Source organism: Etheostoma cragini, chromosome 13 (genome assembly GCF_013103735.1).
Source record: "Etheostoma cragini isolate CJK2018 chromosome 13, CSU_Ecrag_1.0, whole genome shotgun sequence".
In the NCBI taxonomy this organism is placed as follows: Eukaryota; Metazoa; Chordata; class Actinopteri; order Perciformes; family Percidae; genus Etheostoma; species Etheostoma cragini.
In genome coordinates this window covers 14,127,594-14,140,225 of record NC_048419.1, presented here as the reverse complement: position 1 = coordinate 14,140,225, position 12,632 = coordinate 14,127,594, and the positions used below count along the sequence as shown (strand labels likewise).

At 40.5% G+C, this 12,632-nt stretch overlaps 1 protein-coding gene across 1 annotated transcript in view; it reads left to right on the top strand.

The window, feature by feature from the left end:
* Positions 1-4,453: 4,453 nt before the first annotated feature.
* LOC117955392 (T-lymphoma invasion and metastasis-inducing protein 1-like) overlaps positions 4,454-12,632 on the top strand; it is a 56,590-nt gene continuing 48,411 nt past the window's right edge. Inside the window, exon 1 of the mRNA XM_034889858.1 lies at positions 4,454-4,711. The gene's annotated coding sequence lies outside the window, so the exon portion shown is untranslated. The remainder of the gene's footprint in view (positions 4,712-12,632) is intronic.

The window sequence follows — 12,632 nt, the reverse complement described above, 5'->3', positions numbered from 1 at the left end:
GCATGCCGTGAACGCGCACGCTAGTAAGCAGGGCCACAGCTGCACAACATGTGTAACAGCTTTCATTAACTGATTACAGGTTGAATCAGATTGATTTCCATATATTAGCTTAGTGTAGATTTGTCTCATGTATGTGTTTTCACAGAACACAAAGAATTACATTGAAGAAATACAAACATACATGTGAGGGTAGGAACCTGTATCAGCTTATATAAAAACTACAACCAAAGTTAATACGCAAATTCAGATGTACAAAATCAGAAATAGATTTAAAGTGTTTTTTTGTAATTTTGCAAGTATAAATCTTTTTTTTTTGCAAACCGCTAATTCAAGTGAATGTAAACTTTGCAGACTTCTTAAACTTTGGACGTGTAATTCAAAACCTGACAGTTTGAAAGACTGCTTGCTATTGTCTTGTTCATTGTGTAATATTGTATTGTCTGTACTTTGTCAAAACTAGATCAGTCCCTTTAAGACTCAGATCTCTCACTGCATTGTATTTCACGTATTTTACGTATTATTTTATGTAAGTATGTAAAACGACCATCTTTAATGTTTTTCTTCTTAGGCAACATGCAATAGCCTGAAGGTCATGTTTTTTAGTACTGTGAAAGCATATTAACAACATCAGTATAGCAGTGGTTTAGGAACAGCAATTTAAGACTGACCTAAGTAAACAATATACAATGTTCCTGTTTGATAACCGCAGGTAATGAGCTTACCATGTGAATATTAATTAGATTCCTAGCTTTGGGTTTATGTTGTACATATGTGTGCTGTATGACCTTGGAGTCTAAGGACAAAAATATACTGGCTCTTTATCAAATCATAACATTACCTGGACTATTGACGTTTTTGTCCATCTTCTAGGGGCCATTAGGAGGCATTAAAGATAACAGTGATTCAGAATAAATCACTGGCCTCCTCTGAAATACAAACGATTGAAATAATTGACATCTTACCCAGCGCCTCAAACCCAAGCTGTCAATCCAGCATAACATCTGATGCATGTCGTCGTTTCTATGGGTTGATCATGAACAGATGCAGTCTTACACCTGATGCCAGCTATTTCTACAGTTTGAGTGTCTGTCAGTCACATCTCTTGTCACGATTAATGAGCACAGTTGTGTCCTTCTGTATACCTGTCCAATTTATTTTCCTGTCTGTAGTGTGCCTTAGTGTCTTTATGTGTGCATTTAACACATGATTTTGTGTGCATACCAGTATGCATTGTGCATATATATATATATATATATATATATATATATATATATATATATATATATATATATATATATATATAGTTTTGTAGCATGCTAATGGGAAATGCAATAGCACTAGACAGGGATTAGCTGATGACCCGAAGCAACTGGTAGCTACTGTGACTTTAGAGAAAGGTAGCAGGCCAGGAGGGATGTACTATTGTGGCCCAGCATTACATACATTATTCATTAGCTTTACTCGCATGGCTGGTGATGATGATTTTATCAAATCTGGCAAGGTGGGGGGTTGGGTCGGGGGGGAAACTGCCATCCTTTCTGTGCATATGTGCATATCTTTTTTGTCCCTTTTCCAATACAATATGTTCATGAATTTCAATATATGTTTAGCAACAGATATGGCAAGATGAAATCGAAAACCAATCTGTGTCTCATCTCTTCAGCCCTTTACTGATATTTCTACCCCCACTGCAATAACGTCTGATAAGGATTGAAAGGTAGTCTATTGTGCTGAAAGGCCAGCTCAGGTGTGCAGGAAGACAGGAGAACAAAACCAGCTACTCTTACAGCGCTGCTACCGAATAGTCTGCTTATTCAACAGAAAACATGGTGAATGGGCTTTGATATCCATTTACTCATAGCTGTCCTAACTGCACAGCAGAGAGAACAAACAATGAGCATGTTCACATTACAGTGGGAGCATGCCAAATAAGTGCAGACAGAGCAGAATAAGCTAACACAAAGAAATCCTGATGTTTCCCCAGCCTTACTCTCTGCTTACATAACATCTTCCAACTGCTGTTGTTACCATTACCTCCTCTGTACTCTGCTTGTACCAGTATGACATTACAGCCATTGCTCTGAGTTGCCCTAAAACTGCTAACCACTTCCTTCCCGCTCCTTTGGATAATTGCATTACAGCCCAATAATGCTATGTTTGGTTAGGAGTGTGGGAACTGGTTGTCTAAGTTGCTATTCATCCTCCTGGATTGGTTATTTCCTGTTTCAGCCGGCTTCTAGCAGGACGCGGCCTTCTCCAGCTAATTTGTTAGATAACACAGAAAGAAGCCAATAGGGGAGACAGAAAGGAAGGGAATAGACCGGGAAGAGAATGATGTCTGATGAGTAGACAGGTGCTACAGGCACAGGCAGACAGATAGCATACATGAACGCACATACACATATGCTGTTAAGAACTATAATGCAACGGTATTGTCTGAGTAAGGTGCTGAAATGTCAACCCCTGTGCCCAGGGGGTAAAAAAGAATAAGCTATGAATGTGTGTGTGGTCTGTGTACCATTGTGGACTTATGTTAGCAACTTTATGCTTGTGACAGTCCCCCCTCTCTGCCTGTGGAGGCTGTCGGGTCCTTTTGTTGGGTAGATCTGTTACCTTCCCTGCCCTTTGTCCTGATGTTTTTTCCTCTATAACTCTTAAATACTCCCAAACAGCAGTTATTTTAAGAGCTGCACAGTTCAGCAGAGAGAGACAATGTGGATCATCAGCTTATTATGTCATTTTAAGTGTTTTTCTCATAAGATCCTCTGTCCTCAAGCCAAACATTTTGGTAAATGTTAGTTATGTCCAGGGAGAAATACATTTTTAATATTGACTTTTTTTTAAATTCTAGTTACTAGTTCCATTTGTAGATTTAAAGATATAGACTAATTTAGCATTTTAGTTTTGTTGTAGGACCTTCTCAACTCACTCTTTAAGTTTTCTTAAATACTCTACATGCTAAGGTTTTCTGGAGTGCTTAGGCCATTTGCTTTTGATGTAGACATTAATGTGCATAAGGTATACAGGGATGTTTCAAAAAGCTACACACTCTTTTGTAAATTAAATTAGTAACGTGTACTCTACAACATGTGTGCGGTACAATGTTTTATGTTTCCATCAATAACAAAAGAGAAAATACTGTGGGATTCATTCACCAAAACATGATAAAGTGGCCCAAAAGTGAAATCCTTGGTATCAAAATGCTAATTTCTCATGATTACAACACTTTCATTTCTGCCAAACATTAATATAGTGTTAAACACATTTCACCCACATGATTGGCCTAGTCTTGGTACAAAGACCCTTGAAAGGGCAAGGACCTTTACACTGTTTGTATTTACCTTTATCACATGCATACATGTTTGCTTGTGTTGATGACAAAGGCAAATAGCTAACCACACAAGTGACATTGTATATTAAGCTTTGTCCCATCTTGCCATAGACATCTGTTTTTGGAGCATACTGAGCATGGGAATGGACAGTGGAGTCGTGGATTGTGCTACAGAAGCGGTTTGAGTAGTTTGAATGAATGTCTTGTATACTTTTTTTCATCAATTACCTCATTCTTTTAAGTTGTATCCAGCTCCTATTTGCCCTGCACCTCACTGGTGGAAATGTGCACGCTAATAGTAGCCACTACTGCTCTACCTGATTTGATACTTTTTTTGCGATAAATCTGGGTCACTCTTAGATTCCGTTGTAATTGTTGTGGATGTGACTACAACTATCAGTAAAGGAGCAGGCTACACACTTTTCAGATCCATGTTTCAGCCCTACAAATGGAGATATCTTGGTACTCAAAATGTGGTAGGAAATAGCAAAAAAAGAGCAAAAACTACCACATGAGTGTTCATTATTTTTATTTGAAATCTATGTTACAAAAAAGCCTGGTGGGTTATAAAATAGTAAAAAAAAAGATGGGTGAATTACAGCTGCTCTCATGGAACGTTTCCCAGGAATGAGATGAATTCTTCCTGGACACTGCACCTCACTGTGCACCTTTCTCACCTTTCAACTCAAAACCCATCTCTAGTCTGGCATTTTACAAGTTTTACAAGTCTCATTGTAAGATTTACATTTCCTACCTACTCATCAGAGTGTAGGTTTGTATTTCTGATCTTTAAAAATAGAATCCAGATTTAGAGAAAAAAAAAAAAATGTATTTACTTTATCAAATTTACTTGTAGTCCGCTTGCCCATTGTATCTGTGTGTTTTTGTTTATGTGTTTAGAACTTGAGGCCAGAGAGACAGCAATTAAAAAGAGGACTGGGATATCTAAAGGCTTTGAGGCACAGACCCAGCACACACGCTGGCAGTCAATTGGCAAACCGGGGGAGGTGAAATTGGAGAGAGCGATGGAGTGAGAGAAAAAGAGAGGGAAGAAGTAGAAGGGCAGGGTGAGTGCATGTGGGAGAGATTGGGAAAACCAGAGAGAAGAGGGCGGGATCAGACGCAGCCAGCGCACACACACTTTCTCCTCAGCCTTCAGTCTGGTCTAGGCGTGCAAGAGGCAGCATGTGTGAGCATGTGCTGTAATGTGTGTGCGTATGTAGAGTCGAACGCTGCGCTGGAGTCCGGGAGACGTCTCACCAATGCAAGGAATCCCCTGTTTGCTGTTGGAGAGGACACGTGCCGACTGTGTTTTAACCACCACCACCACCACAGGGAATTAACTGATACTCACACAGGACGCTGGGAGCTTATGTACAGGTTAAGAGATGCATTTAATTTTTTAAAGATGTTTTGGGAGCTTTGTGAGAGAGAGTTGCTTGGGTGTTTGTGATAACTGGCTTCATGTTGTGTGTGTTTAGAGGATTTGTTAACCATTTGGATTAATGTTAATTTCTGTGTTAATAAGGCAAAAGAAGGTACATTTCTAGTAAGATGTCCACATTTTTTGCTTCTCACTTCTTCCAAGAGTACAAGCTTTTTGTTGTGCTCAGTCCATGTATGTGTGTGTGTGTGTGTGTCTGCCTGTCTATCTGTTTGTGTGTGTTAATGTCTTTATATCAACCTATTTTGTATGCTTTCTTTTCACAATGTGTCTCTCTGTGTGTGACTCCTCTCCTAGGCTAGTACACTATTCTACTGTTTGGTGGCGGCTTTTTTTTCTCTCTCTCTCTCTCTCTCTCTCTCTCTCTCACTCTCTCTTGCTCTCTCTCTTGCTCATTTTCTCTCTCTCTCTGTCACACACACACACACACACACACACAAACAAACAAATACAATAGCATTGCAAGAAAAAACACATTTTGTAGAAATAGCTGTGTGTGTGTGTGTGTGTGTGTGTGTGTTGATGATGATAGGTAGGACTTTGTCAATCATTAATGGGACTCACTCACTGAGACCTAACTGGTTTCTTACTTGAGGTAATGTAGTGATTACAAAATACCTTAACAGCCCTCTGGACTGGCACCACCTGATACTTCCCTGCCACTGTACAACCTGCACAGCTCAAAGGGCAAACTAAGTTATGTGTGGGCTTATTTGAATGTGTGACTTTATGTAAGGTACAGTATAGATTAAATTACTTGAGATAAAGTGAGAAATCAAAAACTCAGGCAGTACTTACAGTAAGTCTGACTTGTCAATAGCTTGTTAGAGAGCCGGAGCACTAAAGAAATAAAAAGAGATGCAGGTCAGTTCTCAAAATTTCTGGTTATTCCATCAAAGATTCACAATGCAAGAATGAGGAGAAAGAGATCATAAACTAATGGATTTGGATCTGATAAAGACATTAGCCTAATGTGTGTGTGTGTGTGCATGCGTGCACGCGCTGTGGAAATATTAACAGAGGATGGAAGAGGTGAAACGGCTAAAGAATAGAGAAGGACGAGACAGACAAAGAGGGAGACCTGAGAGCTACTAGTGAAAGGCAGTGTCGTACTAAAGACTTGGCCAAGAGCGACAGGAGCCAACAAGACAGAATAAAAGAGAGAGAAAGAGAGAGAAAGAGGGGATATGGGACAAGTTGCAAGATAACAGAGTTACGAAAACAAAGGAGGAAAGTCTGCAAATATGCACTTTTAATTCCTTCCAAATACTTCAGACATATTTACTATCTGTCACTCAAATGTGATAAGGTTGGTGGAGGTGTTAGGTCTCAGCTGGGCAGAGAGTCATCTCTAGAGAGGGTCATCTGTAGGCATCCATACAGCTAAAGGGGTCAAAGGGCATAGAGTCTCTACTGTCCTTTCTCCTCCCTCAGTTTCATGCTTTTTCACTGGATATTTGGTTTGAATAAAATAATTCAGTATAGATAACATAAAATATAGTAGAAATTAGACAATGCAAGTTTTTTGACTTGGGAAATAATTAAGTTATGCAAGTCATTTTGTTATTTAGTGCTGGTTTTGATATCAGGACCTTATTATTAACAATATTGTGTGACAGTGGTGGCCTAGGGGTTAGGGACGCAAGCTTGGGACCGGCAGGTTGGTTCAATTCACTGACCGCAGGATAAAATCCGGGTGGGGAAAGTGAAAGAACAGCGGTTGTCCCTCCCTCATTACCACTGCCGAGGTGCCGTCGAGCAAGGGCCTTAACCTAAAAACAACGCTTCAGTGGCCAGCAGTTCAGACTGGGGTTGTACTGGGCAGCTGCCAGTATGAATGTGAGTGAATGTGAATGTGTGTCGTTGTAAAGGAGAAATTGTTCTTAATCGACTTACCTGGATAAATAAAGGTTAAAATAGAAAAGAAATATTGCAGGTTTTTGATAAAACACTACAAGAAGCCTAAATATGTGTAATTTAGTAAATGTTTGGCTTTGGAATTTGCTTCTCCATCTACCATGCAAAGGACTGGCCGAACCACAGGGAGCAATTTAAGGTTCAGTGTCTTAGTAAGCAAGTAGTAGTACCTTAGTAATTCAGTAACCTGTTTTAACTTGAATTGAGTAGTGAATAATAATGATCTGGAGTGCAAACATTCTTAAAGAAATGTTTAAGAATGTTTGCACTCAGATCGTTGACAGACAGTAACTAAGATGAGAAAGACTCAACACATGTGAGTAACTGCAAAAACTGTATAAGTTACAAATCCTACTTTTGTTATAAATCCTTATCATCAATATTTCAAATGATTTGCTATAAGTGTTTGTATTCATTTTGAGAAGAATACGAATTATAAACTAGTCATGTCTCTCTCTCTCTTTCTTGTTATCTTTTCTTCTTGATATCTTCAATCTTCAATTCACTGCTTCAGTTGCTGCCATGAGGAAGTTGAATATTGGCAGGGTGTTTAGAAGAAGTGATCCGTGAAAGGATTTATAGTGGCCGATAAGCACTGTGTGTGCGTGTGCCTGTGCGTCTATGTGCGTGTGTGTGTGCGTGGATGTGCACACACACTGTTTTTTCAAAAAAGACTGCGAAAGCCTGGGGCTGTGAAAATGGGGGAAAGCCATTATCTCATACACAGTTACACACCGCTCATCCAGGTTTATGTGTGTGTCTGTGTGTGTGTGTGTGTGTGTGTGTGTGTGTGTGTGTGTGTGTCTGTCTGTCTGTGTGTGTGTGTCTCTCTCTCCATTTGCTATGTGTGCAAGTGTGTGTTAAGAACAAATATGTGTGCATCCACATAACCATGTGCTTCTTATGTGTACAGTAAGCTAATATAGTGTGTGAGCGTGAAAGGGGGGATGGGGATCTGCTAAGTGAGCCCTGTGGGTGTGCGGGTGAGTTTGTATTATGTGTGTGTATGTGTGTGTACATACTGACCCACATTGATACAGACTCTCTCAGACTAAGTCAGCTCACCTATAGGGAAGATATAGGTAGGCATATCCTCTTTTACTCACAACCAGCCTCACATAAACAGCCTAACTAAGATCATACATGAGCACTGTAACTCCAACCCTCAGATAAACCTTTATCAAAAACCAAGTCTAAAAATCTGCATATTTTGTGAAATGCACAATCACACACACTCTCCACCCTCTATATATTCGGCAGATTTAGAATGATCTATTCTATGAATACAAATATTTAAGTCATATACTCATTCTTTGATCTGCTCATTTACAGCTCATAAAGTGCTCAATGAGTCAAATATTAGATTATATAAATGGAAATAATAATCACAGTCACTAGCAACTTCATCATCAACAGCATGGAACCTAAATTGCTTGTTGCAAATACTGTCACATCTTTACCCTCCACAGTGAATGTGATTCTTCTGACCTTGTGGCAGAGCAGACAGACACCCTCACTTCATGATTACAGATACAGTACATAAGATGCAGTTTGATGAGCATGTGGTGGGCATGATAATGGGATGATGCAATTAACATGAAAGGGATGATCTCTCTCATCTTTGTCTGTCTTCCTCTCTCAACTTCTAACCGTTGTTAACCGTTATGCTTCATCCGTCTTCCTCAGTGTTCCCCTTATTTCTGCTGTTAAGCAGATATAGGGCTTATGCAGCCCCCGGTGCCCATCTCCCCACATGCAATCAAGCTGTTTAAATGTTTGTGTTTGACTGTGTGCCTGCAGGTGCCCTGTGTGTCTGTCCTGTGTGTGTCAGTCTGTCTCTCGCTGTCCCAATTCTCTGCTGCTGTCACTTGCAGCGCAATACCAGACAGATATTGTTGACATCTGTTTTGGGAAAACCAAGACAAAACTGACAGCTGAGGGGGGAAAGACTTATGAATTGTTATTCTTCTTCTCTGGTTTCATTGAGTGTGTCTAATTAAGGTGCCATACCAAAGGGGAATCCCTTTCCAGTGTAGCTGATGAAATACAGCAATGGTTCACAAGCTGCGGGTCGGGGGTCCTGCTCATAAACCATGATGTTGGTGATGATGGGTCATAGGTAGATATGGTTTCATTTTAGGGGCCAAAAGTCAAATAGGTTGGAATCCACTGGGGTTTCACACACACACACACACAAACACACACACACATGTATAATGATCCTTTCGAAAATATGAAAAATTGTGGGAAACAAAAGAGGCTGAATGAGTCAGTGTGAACACTACAGTGACGCGTTTGCCTTTGTGCGTCTGTTACTAATGTTGCTCATCTGGTTGAGCAGGACTGCAAGAGTCGTTAGCAGGGGAGTGTGAAAAATCAGGTGAAGAACATTTATTTTGTGCCAGACTCCTCAACATCAACCCCCTGATGAGAAGAAGACGATGCAAAAGGAGTGGGAGAGCCAGAAGGGGATGCCTCTAATTTGTGAAAGGGTCCAGACGGGGGAGGGGTGTCTCAGAGCTGACATGAGCTGGCATGTTCACTCATTTCCTATCTTTTGTCTGTTTTCTCCGCTGATGAATTGGGAGTTTCTTTCTCTCTTCCTTCCTTCCTTCTTTCCTTCCTTTGCTCCGTTCATTTTTTCGCTCTCTCTCTTGGTCTCTTTTTTCTTTATTTCTCTTTCTGTCTCTTTCTCCATTATCCCTCCTTCCTTCCTCTTTGGAGTGGCAGCATTACCATCCTTGTCATGTCTGCCTATTATCTCTGATCAGTGTCGCGTTTCAGCCCACACATCAGATCTTACTGCCATCTGATGATGCGTAAATGCATGTGTGTGTCTGTGTGTGTATGTGCATACATCTACATCTTATTTGATATACAGACTGTTGGATCTTAATATTTTTCTTAGGTTCCCTCAATTTAGAAGAATAGCAAAAGAAAAAAGCAGGGAAAGATAAATATGTATAATTTTGTTTGCTGAGCGATTGGCAAAGGAATGATGTGTGCAGTGCTCACAAACTGATATTTGTCATGCCAAAGAGATACATATGGTAAATGTGGTATAAGCTGAATGTGGTTTAGTGGAAAAGGTAGGCATGCATTGAGACGATGTTACCTGAACAGGAAGCTAATGTAAAATACTTCAGAGTGAGTGAGTGGAAATATATCTGTGTGTGAAGTGCTGAGTAGGGATTTAAGGGAGGAATTACTGTGGGTGTGCAAAGAGTGTCTTTAAAGATTGGCTTTATGCTGTGTTTGCATTGGAGAGATTTGGTTGTCCCGGGATTTCCTTTTTTTAATATCTGCCTTGAAGTATTCTTACCCACTAATTTGTGTATGTGTTTCTGTGTTTTTTTTTTTTTTATCCACATGACTGAAACAGGCCACCTGGCCATCTCCTCTCCTCTCTTCTCCTCTCCTCTCCTCTTGCTTTCCTTCAACCCCACACCTTACACTAGTTAAATAGAGAGAATGATGACCAGCGACTTAGTGCTCATCACATAGTCACACGTTCCTGCTTGTTGACCTGGAAGTGATGCAATGGCTACATGGCGGTCTCAAAAGCCTGTACATGCGTTCATAAATGTGTGCATGTGCAAATATGTATGCAAGCATGTGTGTGTGTGTGATGGGGGGTTGACAAAAGAAAAGATGAAGGCTTACGAGCAGAGCTGCATGGATTTTTTTTGTTCTTTGGATTGAGTTTCTTTGGGGATAAAAACCCTGTGGTGAGTGCTGTATAAGGTTTTTGTCAGACTGTGTGTTTTTGTTATTGCCCTTTGGTGCGTCAGCTTTTAGACACGTGAATGCGTGTGCATGTGTGGTCAGATTGCCTTTGTCCTCTTCCCTCAGGCCTGCACTCAGATGTCAGTGAGTCGTGTGGAGCTTATACAGGGCACTAATGCACTGAGAGGGAAAGCTCTGTTCACGTTAGACACTCAAAGACCAAACAGTAACCTCTAGCTTGAGTCTGCACAAGAGCTCAACTCCCAGGAAATGGACCCATTGACCTAGATCCAACCCCCTCCACTGAAGAGACGCCACATTGCTGACGTGTTGTTGACATCCTTGTCCCAATGATCTTTTGTTTTTGACAAGACACTATTTAAACATTGGCTGGAATGGCTTCAGTGATTTGACGCTACATCACTAGATGTAACTTTTGTTCACATCTCCTTAAAAATGTCAATTATTTTGATTTACAGCATTTGTTTGTGTCATCATAATGGTGCTAAACAGTGCGCTTTAATATTGCTATTCTGTGCTGGGTTAAGGTAAACTTATTATAATGTTAAAATGTGACTATTGATACATATAAACAGGGGCTTGCTTTCCTGAACTAGTGCTGAAGCTTTGGGAGAAACAAACTATTTGAAGATATGGACCCTAAAATTTTGATTTTTCACTATTTTCTGACATTTGTTGATTAAAAGATTAATCAATTATGAAAAATAGCAAAACTAGTCATTACTTTCAACCTTCTACTCCACTGAGTTTTGTATTAGTCCTGAACTAAGCTTAATCTCTATGTGGGTAACATTACTGCTACTTTAGTGCTAAAATTACTGAAGCAGTTTGTGGTTGTCCTCTGAAACTGCCTGTGTGTATGTGTGTGTGTTGTGTGTGTGTTGTGTGTGTGTGTGTAATGCACAAATGAAGAAGTAGGTAGCAAGAGGAAGGGTGGTTTTTTCTTGGTTAACGGCAGCCAAAAAAAACATCATCTATGCTATCCAAATTTGTGCATGCCATTTGACATGGACTGTTTAAAGTTAGCTACATCTCTCAATAGCTACTGGAGTTCATATGTCTCTTTTTTTAGGTCAGTAGAATTTCTTTTTGCATTTGTCACAAGGAGTTTGACATTATCTAACCTAATCTTAACCCACCGCACAACCAACCAACCCATCATAGGTAAGGTTTGTGTACCCCGTCCATACTGTATTGTTGTCTGTGTCCTCTGTTGGTCTGAGAGACATAGACAAAACATAGTAAGCTGCTGTTTGTCTGTCACATTCTTGCTGAACATTTCTTACCCCCATCTCTCGCTGCAGTGCATTGTCTCCTGTCTCTTCTTCAAGGGGGTTCTTTGTTTGCAAGCACCGCTGTTGACTCAGGTGCAGGGATGTACTTAGATAACTTCCCCTTCACCATCCCCCTCCTCCGTCTCTTTGCAGTCCACCTCTGTGTTGCCCATTGCTCTGCCATCTTTCTTCGCACTACCTGCTTACTCATCTCTGTCAAGTTCATACTGTTGTCTCTTTTACTAGTTCTCTACCGTTAATCTTTTATTTCCTTTCTCTTCTTTCTTGCCCCATGGTACCCTCTCTACTGTTTCTTCACTCCACCTGTCCTTGTGCAGTCAGGCCAAAGCCTCTCTCTTGCTCCCTGGCAATAATTAGCTTGGAACTACAAAGGATTTGCAGAGCCTCAGCAGAAATCTTAATTAATAAAGTGATAACAGTGTCTTTGCATCATTCTAACAATTTAATTAAAAACAGACTAAGCTAATACCTGCATTGCATTGTTGCAGTCTTTAACCCTTAATCACACTATCTTTATCTCTATGTCTTCTTTACAGGTCACACACATAAACCCATACCAATACACCCAATAACCCTCACCAGTTCCAGTCTCTGTCATATAGTTACTGACAACAAATGGGGCCTGTTCACATCTGCCCTACTTTGATCTGACACAACATCTATCTCTATCAGCCCCTCAGGACCTATCAGCACCACTCTACCTCTTTACCTCTCATGTCTCCTTCCACCTCAGCACACATCATTCATCTTTCTACCTGTGGCACAACACTCAATTCCACCAGCTAACAGCCTCTCATCCCCCATTCAACACCATCATTGTTGTTAAGACCCTCTTGCTCTTTCATCCCACCCCCCCTGTCTCAACCTCCCGTCTAAATCAGTCTACCTTTGCCTAAAA